Source organism: Lampetra planeri, chromosome 15 (genome assembly GCF_965212315.1).
Source record: "Lampetra planeri chromosome 15, kcLamPlan1.2.h2, whole genome shotgun sequence".
In the NCBI taxonomy this organism is placed as follows: domain Eukaryota; kingdom Metazoa; phylum Chordata; class Hyperoartia; order Petromyzontiformes; family Petromyzontidae; genus Lampetra; species Lampetra planeri.
Genome location: NC_136121.1, coordinates 9,626,738 through 9,643,811, shown reverse-complemented (window position 1 = coordinate 9,643,811; position 17,074 = coordinate 9,626,738). Strand labels below are relative to the sequence as shown.

At 51.5% G+C, this 17,074-nt stretch overlaps 1 protein-coding gene across 4 annotated transcripts in view; it reads right to left on the bottom strand.

Moving 5' to 3' along the window:
* Nucleotides 1–16,588, bottom strand: part of LOC144722700 (arf-GAP with Rho-GAP domain, ANK repeat and PH domain-containing protein 1-like) — a 76,955-nt gene extending 60,367 nt beyond the window's left edge. For all 4 annotated transcript variants that reach the window (XM_078601021.1, XM_078601022.1, XM_078601023.1 and 1 more), the window contains exon 1: nucleotides 16,292–16,588. The gene's annotated coding sequence lies outside the window, so the exon portion shown is untranslated. The remainder of the gene's footprint in view (nucleotides 1–16,291) is intronic.
* Between the last annotated feature and the right edge of the window lie 486 nt (nucleotides 16,589–17,074).

Below are 17,074 nucleotides of genomic sequence, written 5' to 3'. Positions count from 1 at the left end.
CCGACGCCGCAACGAGAAATGCTACAGCGAGCGAGAGAAGCGCTTCTTTCGTTTTCGCCGACGCCGAAAAGATCGGACGACGAACCGTCAAGTCCCCGTCACATGCACTGAGGTGCTCTTTCCCAACAACCACCATCAATGTGCCGACGTGAGATACGCAGCTGATATCATTGACATCAGCGTTTAAAAAAAAAATATACGAATGCGGTAGTCATATTAATAATAACAACGCGGTAAGAGCCCTTCGTTCATCCACTCCCGGATTAAGTCCCCCGCCACACATTCGATGACAAAAAATCATACGGGCAAGAGGTGATTCATCGACACCCTTTCAAAACGCGATATCTCCACCGCGTGAGATTTTCCAGGAGAAATATTTTTTTGTTTAAATCGAATATAAAAATCCTCCGTCGGATGGGTCCTCCCTCCCGCAGTGCTTCACACCACCGCGTGCCATCACCACGCCTGCGAGTGCAATCTTAGCGGACCTCGTCAAAGTCCGTCAGCTCACGCGAGTCACAATAATAACTCGTCACACTTTCATATTTAAAGGCAGCCCCCATCCCCCCCCCCCCCGAGTTACGACCGTTCGACTTACGGACATCCGCACTTGCAAACGAACCGCCGTGAAGGTGTTGTTATCTTTCGGCCATCCGACTTAGCGAGCGTTCGATTGTACTCACGAAGCGAACTGCGGACTAATATTGTTCGGCGGAGCGATCCTCAGCGAGATGTCACGAGTAGAGGCCTCCCGCGTGAAACGCCCGATTAGGATCAGGCAAGGCAGCGTCTGCACCTCAAGGTGACTAAACATTTAAAACAGATTTTTTTTTCCCATTTTCACGTTACTTTATTCAATGTTGTATTTCCTGTACAGTATTTATTACATAATTGCACGCAAACGTGCAATATTTATTTTTATTTATCAGTTGACCATGCATCCCTCTTTTTTAGTTGAACCACAACACATTTTATAACGCCTATTCCCCCACCCTATTTTCTCCTGTCGCCCCCACAAGCCACCGTCACAACTCTTAAACTCCCACCCCGTGCCATGCCGGCCTTTATAGGTGCTCGCTGACAGCACCTGTCCAAAAAGTCTGTTCAGGCTATGGTGGGGGGGGGGGGTCTTTGTCTTTGTTATTGAAATTGGCAAACACGAAATCTCTTCTAGAGTAGTGGAATTAATTGTCTGTAAGAATGGAAGGGTTATTATGCCTGGATACACTTGGCAACCCACACAATCTCATTGTAGTGCATCTGTTGGTGTCAACTCCGGGTTCAAAGGTAAATGCACGTCAATGTTAGCAAATTAAGCGCGTGAAACGGGTGAGAATTATATTTATTATACGTTCATTGCGTAGCCATCCATATGGAGAGGTTCCAATAACAAAACAACAACTTTTGATCGTGGATTGTAACGCGTACCAACGAAGCTCGCGTGGGTTATTTAAAACGTAATGTGTCCACGTGGGTTATCACGTTTGAACAGTAGACCCCAGAATTGTCACGCAAACCACCCACTAACACACGGCACCTTTTCAATGAAAACGTCGATCAGTTGATGAGTTAATGATGACGTCACCCTGCTGCTGCTCTATTTAAGACCGGGAGCCAGAGCAGAGCCTCACCATTCTGGCGAATTGCCCGATGATGCTGGATGCAATTACCAGCGAAACGTCGTACGACTCAAAAATTGTAAATGTTGTGGTTTCACGCTTCAACACACCGGCGGGCTAAAGCAGTGAACTATTTGTCTTTTGTCAACGTGACACTTTTTTGCTGATTGGCCGTGTCGGGTGGTGGAGGGTTACGACACATTTATAAATAACGCGATCTAACCCAAAAACGTTGATTATGAAAAAACAACCGAACAGGAAATACACGGCCACTATCAGAGAGTGACCTATTAAACGCACCTGACAATTTCATTCCAGGCCAAAGTCCAACATGCGCAGCCCATTGGGCGCATGTCGCAACTATGAATAATAATTAATTAAGTCTAACATTCAGGCAAAGAAAAACAGGCTGTTAAAACTGATATTCAGATGTTCATGCAGTATGTTTTTATTTTGTTGACGAATTACTGTACTGCCACGTTTGTTCATCGCTCGCTCTGCTGGATGGAGTTATTTTTTTTGGACGGTGCAAATTTGGTGGTTTGGTGTCTGTGAGGTGACAAGGGGCTCCGATGAAAGCCGGTCTTCGACACGGCGGTGTTCAATCGATCGATCGCCAAACTTTGAGCTTTGATGTTGTGGCATGATGGATGTGAGATCAAGCTCAGATAATTAAGCTAAAGAGAATGGGGCCAGCAAACAAATTGCCCCACGTACTCGTTAAGCAATGAGTGTACCGCTTAAACCATACGAATAATAAAATAACTGAAGAAAAGTGGAACTTAGATGTGCTAGTCTAGAGTGGTGCTGGATTTCAACAGCCCGAGAAACGTGATGAGTTAACCCGTCCAATCAAAGACAAAGATCCCCCGTATAGCCTTAACAGAGTGTTGGAGCAAGTGCTGTCTTCGCGAGAACCTATGAAGGCGGGCATGGTACACGAGCGAGTGGATGGCCAGCACCATGACCGGCCGCCTTTGTCTCTCCAGTGGGGGAGTGTCCAAGTCACACCAGGTACTCATTTGAGGCTGAATAGACCTAGGGGAAGCCTACGACTAGTTGAGATATTCGCCACTGATGTTGATCGTGAATGGGAATCGAACTCGGGTCGCCGGGTTCGTAGAGCAGTCCAATCATACACATACATTACAAAAAGTATTGTTAGCGAGTGCCTGTTAAGGCTGGTACAGCATCTGGTTTGCTGTCTGACCAGCACCACGCCCAGCCACTATTGTCTTATCACTGGCGATTGTTTACACTCCGCACCCCACAAACATTTTGGGCCGAGTCAACCTTGGCAAGATCCTAGCAAGGTTCAGAGACCAACTATCAGCAGAATTTCCGCAAGACCGAGAATCGAACGCGTGCTCATCATCACCATCATCAATGCTCTATCCACTGCTGGATGAAGGCCTCCTCCATGACCCAGCGATGCCACAATCCATGCCTACGCAAGCGCTGATCTTATCGCTCCACCTTAGTCATCTTGGGCGTGTTACCCTCCCTTGATTGCCGGGTCATTGCCAGGCTCATATATCGGCCACCATCCCTTTGGAGTCACGATGCTGTGCACTACCAAAGACAAACCCATGGTGAGTGGCTTTTCATTACAGATCTCCCTGCAATGATTGACATTGTATGTATGTGGAACTTCTTTCGCACCGTACGTAGCCAACCGTGCTAATTGTAGGTGCAGCGGGGGTGTGGTGGGGGGCGGGGAGACAACAAACGAAACACAAAAAGCAGTTCTAAAGAAATTAATTTTCAATCTAGATTTTAAAATGCGCGTTCATATTGCTCCGGCAACAATTTGTAGAGGACGTTTGATTTTGCGTGGCGCTGGAAAGCAAAGCCTGCCAAGATGTTGCGAGCTGCCGTTTGCCAATGTACGAATGTAGCAGTTCCTCTTTCTGCACGCCTCTCGGAATATATGTGCAATGACTCTGTCTGACTTTTCCGGTACTCGCAAACACCAAAAAATTCCACCTGCCGCACAGGATTAAAATTAAACTCACCAGACATTTGTCATTTGCTGAGTTTATTATTGTGGCTATTGAACCAAATGCTGTATGGATTTTTATTCCAATAATGTTTGTTTGGAAAATATTACTTGCCTGGAGAAAAAAAAATCGAATTAGTTTTCCAAAAAACAGTTAAGAGCAGCGTAAAAATGTCCTTTCTATTGTATCGAATACATGTGTTTAAGAAGCAGGAATTTACTTGTTTGTGGAATAAAACTATACGTGACGGAAGCTTCCCAGGTTCTGGAATTGGCCAAACATCTCAATGTAGCAGCACCCTCCTGAAAAAAGTGAATAAACATGAACAAATATCTAATACCAAACCCAAACAACTGAGTGGCAGCCAAAAGAATGAATGCTCCAAAAAGAACGCCTGTCACGGAGATGGATCGATGGTTTGCATGCCGGTGCTGGCTACATACTGCAAAATATTGTTTTTACAAAGTATCTCGAAAGTAATTGTTAATCAATCGATAATATGTTCACTTAAAGTGGACACCTACGGGCTATCTGGCAATACACCGTGAAGTTGATGAAATTAAATCTATCGTCAAAAACAAACACCCACACTCCAAAAGCAGCATTGGCCTTGGGCTTGGCCAGGACGCATCGGGGCTTCAAGCGGTGATGGTCGATCCACGAGACTGCTGTAGCAACGGCTGCAGAGGAGGGAAGATACTCGCCGTGGCTGCGATTCGAACTCAGGTCAACGGGTTCGTCGCCAAGTTCACCAGCCAGGGCACCACCGCTCCCCGCCGAGGATGAATGCAACATCAGCCGTCTACTTCGCGTGCATGGATGTGTCGGACGTTTGGACGGAAAAAGTTTCCCAGCAAGTGAGTGTAGGATGCATGAATATTACAGAGCAGCTCTGATAATATTGGGTAAATTGGGCACTTGAAAATGTATATCTATAATCAGAGAGAGGAGGGAAGACAACAGAGAAAGCACGTCCCCCGTGGAGACGGAGCGGCGGATTGTTCCGTCGCGAGAATGCGAGGGATGGCGAACAGTTTTTTGTTGGGAAATACCTTCATCCAGCAGCGGATTGACCACGGCTGACGATGTTCATCATGGGTGGCTGTGAATGTTTTAAATCAATGATTCTCTTGCAATGCCGGCACAGTTTGGGGCCTGGTTATTGCGATCCTCATTGAGCCTCCACCGCACACTCATAAACACACATATACGTAGAATAGGCGACGTTTCATGCAATGTCCCTTTTTCATAGCACAGCATCACCAAATGACGTGTTCCTCAAGCGGGCCTATCCCAAAGCCCAGCGCTTCTCTTCACGCATTCCACTTGCCCGCGGTCACATCCACGAGCTGAGCCTCGGCCCCAACGCAATGCACAACAACGGGAACTTCGTCGAGCAGTGGACCCATCCCGGCCACCGCTGCTGATGACAAAGCGCCCATGCCGTTATCATAGCGCACAGCGGGAGGGCGGGGGGAGTGCGGGCAAGTGAGGCGCCGTGGCACGGCTCGGGTGAAACCTGCAAGCGCTCGATTAAGTAACGCGGCAGAAGCACGTGGTGGGCTTGTGGGGGGGAGGGGTGTTTACTTCTCCCAAATCCAAGGCCATAATTATAAAATATATGGGGGGGACACACATCCCTCCCCCCCAATATTCAAATATGCTCAAAATGTCCCCCCCCCAATATATTGCTATAAAATAGATTGCTGTGAAGATGATTGTGGTTACGGTTGTACTTTATTAATCACTAATCTCTGCCATTACATAAAATGAAACAAGAAGAGGTAAAAAAGAAAAAAACAGAGCAATGTAATACAATACACTATTAGACATTATTGTAAGAAAAAAAAGTCCATCCCATGTGTTAGTGCATTTTTTTATATTTTAGGCAGGAAATTCGTTTTCAAATTTAGATTTTTTTTTCTGGGGGGGGGGGGGGGGGACCTCAGACCCCCTGGAAGATTTGGTCCCCCCCAATGTTGACTCCATGGCTACGGCCTTGCCCAAATCCATGGGCACAGACAGCGCGCGTGCGGTGCAACGAGCAGTGCCCCACACGACGCGAACAGGAAAGGGGTGGTGGTGGAGGCCCTCCTTCTAGTGGCACGGCTGCTGTAGCTAGATGTGGTCAAGGACAGATAAGCGCGTCAGCAGCAGCAGCGGAGCGCACCGCTGTGACGTCCCCTTCCTATTTTGTGGACATTCTCCCACGTCACCCGGGAGACTCCCTCTGCGTTCGGTTGGATAATCCATGCCCCGGGGGCCTATGAGCTGGCGTGTCGCTGTTTGGCCCTGAAGAAAGGCCAGCAGCGTGGCCTCGTGTCGTTGTTGCTGCTGCTCTGCAGACCCGGAGATGGATGAGCGATGTTCGGTCGCCGCGTGGGTGACATTCGTTGTAACTTCTCGCTCAACGGAGTGGGCCGCGCGAAAGATTGGGTGGGGAGCAGTGGCTGTAGCGGTTAGCGATCATCATCGCCATCGGCCATGATCAATCCACTGCTGGATGAATGCCTCCTTCCTCTGCCCCTTTCCCCTGCCCCCCCCCCCCCTTCCCCAAGTCGCCACCACCAACCCTGCATAGTCCCGCGATGCGACTAGTCACCCAGTACCCGCCAGATGGGTCGTCTCATCTCGCCGGCTGCCTGTGCTGGGCTTCCTCTCGGCGCTATGGGCTGTCAATCGGTTCTGCACTTCGCCCATCGGCATTCGTCCCTCCGAGCGACGCGTCCTGCCCAAGCACGTCGACTTGTAGCTCAAAGTTCACGTGGTTGACCCGCGCGTGTTCTCTCGTCCACGTTTTCCTCTGTCGCAGTGTAAATCCCAGCCGCGCGTCTCTCCCCGCTTTCCTTTGTCCAACGGTGAGCTTTCGCTCCGTCCTCTAAGTTTCGAACAACACGCAGAAGCATGTACAACCAGCGCGCGGCCCCTTGCGCGTTCAACAAAAAACCTTCGACGGTTCATGAAGAACTTCACCGTTTGCCTCCTGTCTTTAGTTCACCATCGAATGAATTTCACCCGGTATCCACGTTTCCGACCCATGTCATAGCCATTGCTGCATTTCAGCCGTAGCAGATCGGAAACACCGTTCCGATAATTATTCTGGCACGCAGCCACTTCCACCTCGCCTTGCTTTGTCCTCACGGTATTGAGGAAGTGTGCGAACAGAACACGCGTGTTAATCCTGCTTAGGATCACCAGCTTTCATGAAGGGCAGTACTAGAATTATTATGGGTAGGCGTCCCTTATACTTTCGTGAGAGTGCCTTACGCGTGTACCTGCAGATGTCACGAAGAATAGTACTAGGATTACTGTGGATAAGCATACCGTGTACTCTAGTGGTAGTGCCTTATGCCATCACCATATGTCATGAAGGGCAGTCCTAGGATTATTATGGATAGGCGTGCCTTCTACTGTTATGTGAGTGCCTTACGCGTGTACCTGCAGATGTCACGAAGGACAGGTACAGCGGAAGGATTACTACGGATAAAGATACCTTGCAGTGCCTTACACTGATAGCGTCCCCACTCTTCAGCCGAGAGCCGTTCCAGACAAAAACATAGCAAGCGAGAAATGAAGCCTTGCTGGTGGTGGGGTTGTGTCTACGGTAGTTTACGGTGGCACTGACGAACAGCGCTTCTCTTGAGACAGACTCGGCTGGCGGGAGGGAGCCGACGGGAAACTGGCAGCAGCAGCGGTGGGGGGGGGGGGTGACGGCGGCATTGACATGCCCCGGCACGGCCCCCCCTTCTCCCTTCTTCTTCATTCCGTACGGCCTCGTGTACACGGCTGAGCAACGGCTGCAATTTCGCATTCAAGGAGGGGGTCGAGCCGGGAATTTCGCGTCGTCGTATGGAGCACCGGGAGTGTTTCGCCGCGATGTCCCCTTGCTCTTTGCGAAAGGGGCAATGCTGCGTGGTTGTCCAACGTGGTTCGAGTGAGAGTGGGGCTGAACGCCGCTCTAGTGGGGGGGGGGGGGGTCTCTCCTTCCGCCCGCGGTGGCGCGAGCACGCAATTGCAGGGCTGCCCCTTTATCTACGGTGGCTTTCGGTGGAGCTCGTGGTGCAACGATCACGGATTGATATTCGTTCTTGAGATGATTCTCGATGGTTTCCATTCCCTCTTCTGGACATGTCCACCGTGTAGACTGCAGTGGTTATTCTCAACACTTTTTTTGGCTACTTTTTACCTTGTTGAATTTAGTTTCCATCGAGTAGTCAATCCCCCTTGACCTGACCCAACATGGTTTCTGAGCAATAAATGTACGGATTAACGAGCGGCAAATCTTTTCAACCAAATCGTCCGTCTCGTGAGGTCTAACCTCACTAAGCTGGGAACCGCGAAGCAAGCGAATAAAAAAAACAAATTCAATGGACACGCTGCACGAACGACGTCATTTGTTGGTGCTCGCTGGTTACTCTTGGAAACCACCAACATTGTGGTTCTTCTTTTTACGATCAATGAGTTTAGAAAGGTCTTTTATATCGTCCTAGGTTACCATGCGGATTTAAAATGATACTATCATAGTTAGTTTACATTGGCAGATTGATACATGATCATTTCTCCAATGACTCTCCAGCACGACAATATTGTACACGCTTATAAATAACCTCACGTTGGCCCCCCCCCCACACCGGGACATTGCCACGCGTACCCCCAGTTGAGAGGCGCTGCGGTGTAGCTGGAGCTCTCCTGAAGCTCACGAGACGTGCCTCGAACCGCGCGTGCAAGAACCGACGTTGATCCATTCGCACGTAATAGGTTCAAGAAGCCACAACATCCATCACCAAAGACAAAGACCCCCCCTCCTGTATAGCCTTAACATACTTTTTGGGGCAAGTGCTGTTGGCCGGCCACAGGCACAACGTGGATGGACCAGCACCACGCCCGGCCGCCTTTGTCTCCCCCAGTGTCCATGTTTACTACAGACCGCACCAGGTGCTCAGTTGAGGCGGAGTTGACCAAGGGGACACCCAGGACCGGTTCAGATGATCGTCACTGGTGTTGGCCGTGAGCGGGAATCGAGCTCGGGACGCCGGATTCGCAACGCAGCGCGCTAACCGCTGCACCACCGCTCCCCATCCATCCGCCGCCACCGCCACCACCATCATCATCGACATCGCCCATCATCTAAACCCGTCGCCATCTCCCATGGCCACGCGCTCTAACATCTCCTCCGCCTTGGCTCCTTCGCAACAAATTCTCACTCGACGACTCGGGTGGCCGTGCGGAATGCGAGCTCAGCTATTGGCTTCGACCTTGTTCGTCCCGAGCTCGAGTGTGTGTCCTACAAGTACGACGACACGTGACGTGTCCTACACGTAGGAACAACACGTGGTGTGTCCTACACGTACGAACAACACGTGACGTGTCCTACACGTACGAACAACACGTGGTGTGTCCTACACGTACGAACAACACATGACGTATCCTACACGTACGAACAACACGTGGTGCATCCTACACGTACGAACAACACGTGGTGTGTCCTACACGTACGAACGACACGTGACGTGTCCTACACGTACGAACAACACGTGGTGTGTCCTACACGTACGAACAACACGTGACGTGTCCTACACGTACGAACAACACGTGGTGTGTCCTACACGTACGAACAACACGTGACGTGTCCTACACGTACGAACAACACGTGGTGCGTCCTACACGTACGAACAACACGTGGTGTGTCCTACACGTACGAACGACACGTGACGTGTCCTACACGTACGAACGACGCGTGACGTGTCCTACACGTACGAACAACTCGTGTTAAGCAAGCGGACGAACAGAGCCTCCATTCTCTGGCGTGAACAAAATAAATAAAAAGAGCCCAGCCCGACCGACTCCGCCAATCTTTTGTCATCAAGCTCCTCGTCTTGGCTTCCTCCCCAGATTTACAAATCTAAAAAAAACATAAAAACACGATCCCCTCTCTCCCTCGGCACGCTCCACGCATCCCCTATCAAGGCGAAAGTGCGAGGCATCGGAATAATTTGTGGGGGGGGGGAAAATGTTGCAACTAAAGCGGAGCAAAAAAAAACAAGAAAACACGAAACCCTCAAACACTCCGCACACATTCTGTGACTGCGTTCGACAACCACGGGCACAACCAAAAAACAATCAACAACGCCACAACGCCCCAAAACCACTGTGCCCACATTCAACAGTGGATAGAGAATGTCTACAGTCGCGGTTCGCGTGCAGCCCCAAATTCGCACGCGTGCGCGAGCATTTCTAAATTGTAAACGCATTTTTTGAGAACTGCTTGAAAAAAAGTTCAACACACGCACATAGCACGGTGGGCTACGTACGGCGTGAAAGAAGTTCAACACACACACACATAGCACGGTGGGCTACGTACGGCGTGAAAGAAGTTCACCACACACACACACAGCACGGTGGGCTACGTACGGCGTGAAAGAAGTTCACCACACACACACACAGCACGGCGGGCTACGTACGGCGTGAAAGAAGTTCAACACACACAGCACGGTAGGCTACGTACGGCGTGAAAGAAGTTCAACACACACACACACATAGCACGGTGGGCTACGTACGGCGTGAAAGAAGTTCAACACACACACACATAGCACGGTGGGCTACGTACGGCGTGAAAGAAGTTCAACACACACACACACAGCACGGTGGGCTACGTACGGCGTGAAAGAAGTTCATCACACACACAAAGCACGGTGGGCTACGTACGGCGTGAAAGAAGTTCAACACACACACATATCACGGTTGGCTACATTCGGCGTGAAAGAAGTTCAACACACACACACACATTTTCCCTCCCACCCAAGGGAGCGTGACCGAGTATGCGTGCGGGATTGTTTAGTTTATTTGCTTTCGGATGCCCTCTTCTCGCCTCCTCCTCCTCCGCGTTCCCTCGTCTTTTGAGGACACCATCAAGCAGGCTGCTTGGGTTTGGTGGGGCGGTTTCACGCAACGAACCCGACGACCCTGCGTTTGATTCCCGTGAGTGGGAATTCCAGAAGTATGGACATCAAACTTCATTCGCCCAAGGATGCCCTCCCTTTATGAAGCACTGTCCTTTGCCACCCTGCTCTTCAGTTTGTTTTATTGTTACTTGTTGAAAGTGTGTTTATGCTTGTGTTGCTGTTTGCTGACAGAAGTAGATTGATATTTGGCATGATTTCAATGAAGTTATGTGGATTCTGAATAAAAAAAAGATACCCGTCCACGACTAACCATCCGCGACATCCGGAGTCGTGTTCGACACCCGCAGCTCCCCAGCCCGCATGCACCAGCGTGCGAAGTATGGCCAAACAACCGCCATGGGGATATGATCTCACACTCACAGAGCGCCTTGGTTGTGAGCTACTTCGCCTCGTAATTTAGACGGCGAGCGCACTTTGCGAGGGATTGAGGATCCAGTGTCCCCGTGACAGAGGGCGCGTGAGGTCACGGAAGGGCTACAGGGGAGTGGACGGGGAAGGAACGGAGGGGCGAGAGAAGGGAAGAGGAAAGGAATGGACAATGGAGAAGAGGTGATGGCTTAAAGCGAGGAACGGAAGGAGGTTCAGGAAGGAGGGGGGAGTGGGAGGGGGGCGCTGCTTAATGGTGCAGGTGAAGTCTGGACACGGCATGGGGAAGACTTTACCCAGCAGAGGATTGGATGAAGTGCTCAGCTCGCGGATTGGGTGAGCTGGCGTAAAGTGTGATCCACATCTCTGGCTGTACAAAGGAAAAGGTAGGGAGGGGGGGGGCTCTTTTGATTATATCAGCATTGCACCGTTCCGTTCCGGCCATAGAAACAGTGACGAGGATGCCCCCACCACCAGCGGGCCGCATAGAGTCGGGACAAGCCGCAGGCCATGGAAATGCTGACCACATGTGCGGAAAGGGGAAAAGGCAGGAAACCCCAGGCGAGACTGTGCACTCGCTGAACCTCACAGCTTCGCGATCGGCCGGGAACTCATCTACCTACTCACCCACTCACTCACCTACTCACCCAACCACTCACTCACTCACTCACCTACTCACCCACCTACTCAGTCACTCACCTACTCACCCACCCACTCACTCACCTACTCACCCACCCACCCACTCACTCACTCACCTACTCACCCACCCACTCACTCGCTCACTCACCTACTCACCCACCCACTCACCTACTCAGCCACCCACTCACTCACTCACTCACCTACTCACCCACCCACTCACCTTCTCAGCGGTCCTATCGACCTGGAATTCATCTCCCTACTCACTCACCTACTCACCCACCCACTCACTCACCTACTCACCCACCCACTCACTCACCTACTCACCCACCCACTCACTCACCTACTCACCCACCCACTCACCTTCTCAGCGGTCCTATCGACCTGGAACTCATCTACCTACTCACTCACCTACTCACTCAACCACTCACCTACTCAGCGGTCCATTGGCTTGAAACTATCCGCTGCTGTGCAATGTTTGAGACCCTTTACAGACATTTCACAAGTTCAGTATGAAAATTGCGCACTCGTGATAAGCTAAGTTATAAGAGTGGCGCGTATATAAATGCACTGACTTAAAGTGGACGTTAAAGATCTCCTGACGGAATTCGCAATAGCAGGCCACTGTGTGCCGGTGTCAGCGTCCAAAGTTGTCAATTGCAAGCCACGTGCCGAGCCACCTTGCGCCCACAAGGGCAGATGCTGCCGCTGGGGTGCTCCTCCCAAATGCCTCAGATCAGATGTGTCGTGGCGCGCTGCGGTTCGCCCCGGAGGGCCTTACATCAAAGCAAATCATCTTCGCAAAACTGTGCCGTTCTCCCCTGATTACGAGACATATTTGGACTTGTGTGTGGCTCCGAGGGTTGATCAAGTCCTTTGCCTGCTCGGATGGGCAGCTGCTGGGAAGAACTGCTATTTGCCTGTGCTTTGCTACGGCCGGCGTGGGCGCATGTAAACACTATTTATTGCTCAATCATTGCACATCGTCCATTTATTTTCTCGCAATCCATCTAGCCGCCGGTTCACGAGCTTATCTCGTCCTTCCACTTCCTTCCATGGTGGGATGCCTTCTGGAGGCGTGCTCCATCGTTGGGGCTGCCACTCCATGGTTAGCCATTTAAGAATTGACGTGGGTTCAGAGCATTTGGCTGTTATGCAGCTCCACATGATGATAAGCCACTTCGTTGAGCTGTCATTTGTGGTCAGGTGGCTTTTGACAAATAAGCTACATCAGCTCAGTGGGCCGTACCTGGAAAAACAAATCGTTTAGATAAATAGCAAGTCTCCATCACCGGCCAATCGAAGCACACTTACAAGCCCTGTTGTGAATCCCCTCACTGGAAGAGGGCCTCCCCCACGCCGTGCCGGAGTGGTGGAGAAGCGAGCGCCGGAGGGTTGTATTGCACATCTATGTCCCACAACGTTGTTCAATTTTGCTTTTGAAAACCCAGCCAAAACATAGCCATACATTCAAGTAGCATCATCTTCAACGTTCTGGCCACGGAACATTGCAACTCACCCCCCCCCCCCCGCCGTCGGTGCTTCGAGTTCCCCCGTGCCCCCTCCCCAAGCACACAACAGGTTCGTAGTCTATGAGCCAAGTGTTTATTATCAGGGAGCACACTCTGGCGGATAGGAAGTTACAACCGTAGACTGTGGGCACCACACCACCACAGCTGCAGACATTTGGGGACTGCCAGACCAGGACCGGTTTGGTGTTTGGGCTCAAGAGTATGTCCACACGGCTCTGCTATCAACACCCCACATGGCACAAGAGTGGGGCGGTGACAGGCGGCCACTGCCACCGCCAGTTTCCGTGTCTTGCGGAACCAGGTAGCTCAGCGAGGGTGGCCAAAACAAACGAAGTGGACGGACGCATTCTTCACAATTCCACTGCGGCGCAACGGTCAGCATGCTGGACCTTCAATCCAGAGGTCACGCGGCTCAGAATCCATCTCCTGGAGCGGCAGTTGAAAGGACGGGGCAAGCTTCTATGAACCACTTCCTCCCATCTAGCGTCGCCACCCTTTTTCCACCTGCGATACATTTCTCAGCACTAGGTCCATGATCAAATCTGCGTAGTTTACTCTGATAAGGTTCGACAAAACACAATACCCGGTACCAAATCTCGGTACAAATTAATTTCCTGCCACCCCGAAATACAGGTGTCAATTCCTTTCATGTACCGGTAAAACCCACATAGAGGTGGAAAACAATATAACAAGAATATATATTGTAATTAATTACAAAACTAATATCTCAAGAGCCGCAATGCACTGCGTAGTGAATATGAGACGGTGGGGACATTAATAAATAACGTCACGAAGCAGTCACTTAAAGAGCCGCATGTAGCCCCCGTTGAACTTAGCAGGTTCAATGGGGAGACCTCCGTCGGTCGGTTTAGGCCGTTGGTTTCCACCATCAGAAAATGTGGTTTGGGTTTCGCCAAAGGGCTATTGCGAAGGTGGTGCACGCTAAGATTCGACGGAGGGGTCACGCCGTGGAAAGGGGGCCTTGCCCAAGGAAAATAATTTAAGACACCGAGAAGAAAGGTGCGGCAAATGGAGCTAGGCCATTGGAGAGTGGGAACCCCCCCCCCCCCCAAGATTGGTGGGAAAGAAGGAAAGAGGAGGCTATAAAGGAGGTGTGGGACGAGGGCCCGGGGCTTTGGCAGGACAAGGCTGGGAATGAACTCCGTGTGGTGTTGCCGTGTCGCCTGCCCCACGCGCTTGCTCCTGCCGATGCTGAATGGACGATGAAGTTCCTATTGCCAAGGAAGACCAGCGCGGGCTCCGTTCCACTCTGACCAGGTCACCCCACGCACAGGGGCGCGATGCAGTCAGATCACGCATGCTAAGCAGCGTTGATCCTGGATAAAGCTTTGTTTGGGGACCACCATGGGCCAGACACAGGCGTAGTAGGCCTTGTGGGCAGTAGGGGGCAGTACAACAAAATCTGTTGTTCCTACACTCATCCCCCACACCACCACCTCTGTCCACACAGCCGTAGATACATGGGGGTACGCCACAGTTGATCGACCGGCAGGTCACGTGTGGTGGGGTAAAGTGTGGGGTTTCCTCCCACCTCTTCCAAGTACGTCTTGGGCCAGCGTGGCAGAATAGGCCAAATACCAACCGGAGGGACTGCTGATAGACATCTCTCCCGAGTGGTGGCCCTTCCGCCGACAACGTCGTGAACAAACCCTTGCAGGGCTGTTACCTTTTACCCGGACTCCAACACGTGAAGGCCTCGCCTGAGCTGGAAGGCTACGGAACGACGCCGGCGACTCGCGGTGCAAGGGGAGAAAGTGAACGAGCCGACAACATCTGGCGAACCAGCAGCGATATTTGTTTTGAGTAACGCCCGGCTGCCTCCGTTGATGAGCCCCAGCAGGGCAAACAGCGACTCCGTGCTTCACGACGCTGGTCAGAGCGGGTTGGTGAAGCGGTGGGGGTGCAAGAGCTCAGGGTCACAGTCCAAAGGTTGCTGTCTAAACAAATAACTTGGAACGCGCCACCGCTTGAACCGTGCCCGGTTCGCCCTCGACGAGATGGAGGGGATGACTCAGAGGCTCCAAGCGGGGAGGCTAGATCTGAAACGGTCCTGGGCTTTCCCATCACTATCGCCGACTTGAGCGGCATAGTCAAGTATGGTCACACAACCCCCATGATGTAAAATTGTTGTGAGTTATTGTGTTAACAATTCACCGACGAATCCATGGAAGGTCGAGATTCAATTCGAGAAGCACATTTTCTTTTGTAACAAGGTGGCTAATGTTGCGGCCCCGAGTGGCTGCGGCGAATGATCTCTCCCTCGCCTGGTATGCAGGGACCAGGAGGTCGTGGGTTCGATCCCGACCCTGATGCCTGCTGTATATTTGAACTCGACGTGTCTCTCTTCCCGTGGTCGCGTTTGTTTTTTCTCCGGATCCTCCGATTGTGTTCCCTCCACATTTAGAGTATTTGACTGCTATACATTTCCATGTAAGCCACTTCGTTGAGCTATCATTTGTGGTCAGGTCGCTTCTGAAATATAGCTAAATATAGTGTAGTTTCATAATCACCCTTTTTTCGGCTTTAGCGTCAAACTCAACGGGCAACGAATCACTTTGTTTACCAAAGAAGTTGCTCGTATGCAGCTCAGTATTAGTGATTAGCGCAAGACATAACATGAATATTGACCTTTAGGCTGACCCAACCCTGTAAGTTCAAACATTCGTTAATTGTGGGTTTTAGATTTGTTTTAAAATGTATCATCATAGACTCGATTTTTCTTTAGCAGATATCACCTGTCTACTCCTTCTAAGAAACGCTATTATGATTTGTATGAGTCATTCTCGGTCACGACCATCATCTGTCTGCGTTAGACGCACGTGGCGACGGAGCGGCCGCGACTATAGCCGCAGTAAAAGTGATACATCTGGACCGCTCTTGCCCCCCCCTCCTTCACCAACTCTAACAAACATTCAAACAACACCCCCCCCCACCACCCCGGCCCACGCGATCAACACGGTAAGGGTGAATCGAGAACTCCATCAAGCAGCGGATAAATCGTGGCTGATGATTACGACCAAGCCAGTAACGTGCGAATTGGACTCACGGGTGTCAGATAATTGTTAGACGAGTGAAAGGATTTCTCGAGACCGTTCACCGACCGCACCTGCCGCAAACCGTGGGGTCCCCCCTCCCCCCCACTCCTCATCCCTTACCTGGCCACGTGTCGGCACTGAAACGTTCAACTCGGCACTTGTGGGCGCGTCGCTGCGCGGCACGCCGTGGGCGCGATGTCGTCGGTCATGATTATCTCGCCGCGGTTGTCCGCTGGACGGTCGAATTGAATTCCTTCTCCGAGTACGGCTAATCAGAGAGAGAGAGAGAGACGAGCAGAGACAGAGAGCTCCGGATGGACAGAGCGACGGGCGATTTTTATTTTGCTGTTCCGGGTTTGTTGTATCCGTTGAGAACCTCCTCCACCCTTGCCGCCTTCCTTCTAATCTCATCGCACGTATCCGCCGCAAGTGTTCTCTGCACGCCCACACAAGTTCACGCAGCCCTAATAGCTCCCCCCCTCCTCCCCCCTGCCCTCCCTGCAAGCTCCCTCCCCTCCTAACAGCCACCCTGCACACAAAGACAAAGACCCCCCCCCGTGTGTAGCCCGTAACAGACTGTTGGGGCAAGTGCTGTTTGCGAGTAGCACCTATGAAGGCCGGCACGGCACACGAGGGGGTGGGTGGGACAGAAACCACGCCCGGCCGCCTTTGTCTCCCCAAGTGGCGATTGTTTACACACCGCAACAGGTTCTCAGTTGAGGCCGAGTCGACCTAGGGGAGGCCCAGTACCGGTTCAGATAATTATAATCGACACTGGGTGTTGTGCCCGTGAGCGGGAATCGAACTCGGGTCGCCGGGTTCGGTAGCGAAAGACGACACTGCCGCTCCCCCTGCTCTCGAACACCCGCACGACACGCACACACGCACACCCTTGAGAGAGTG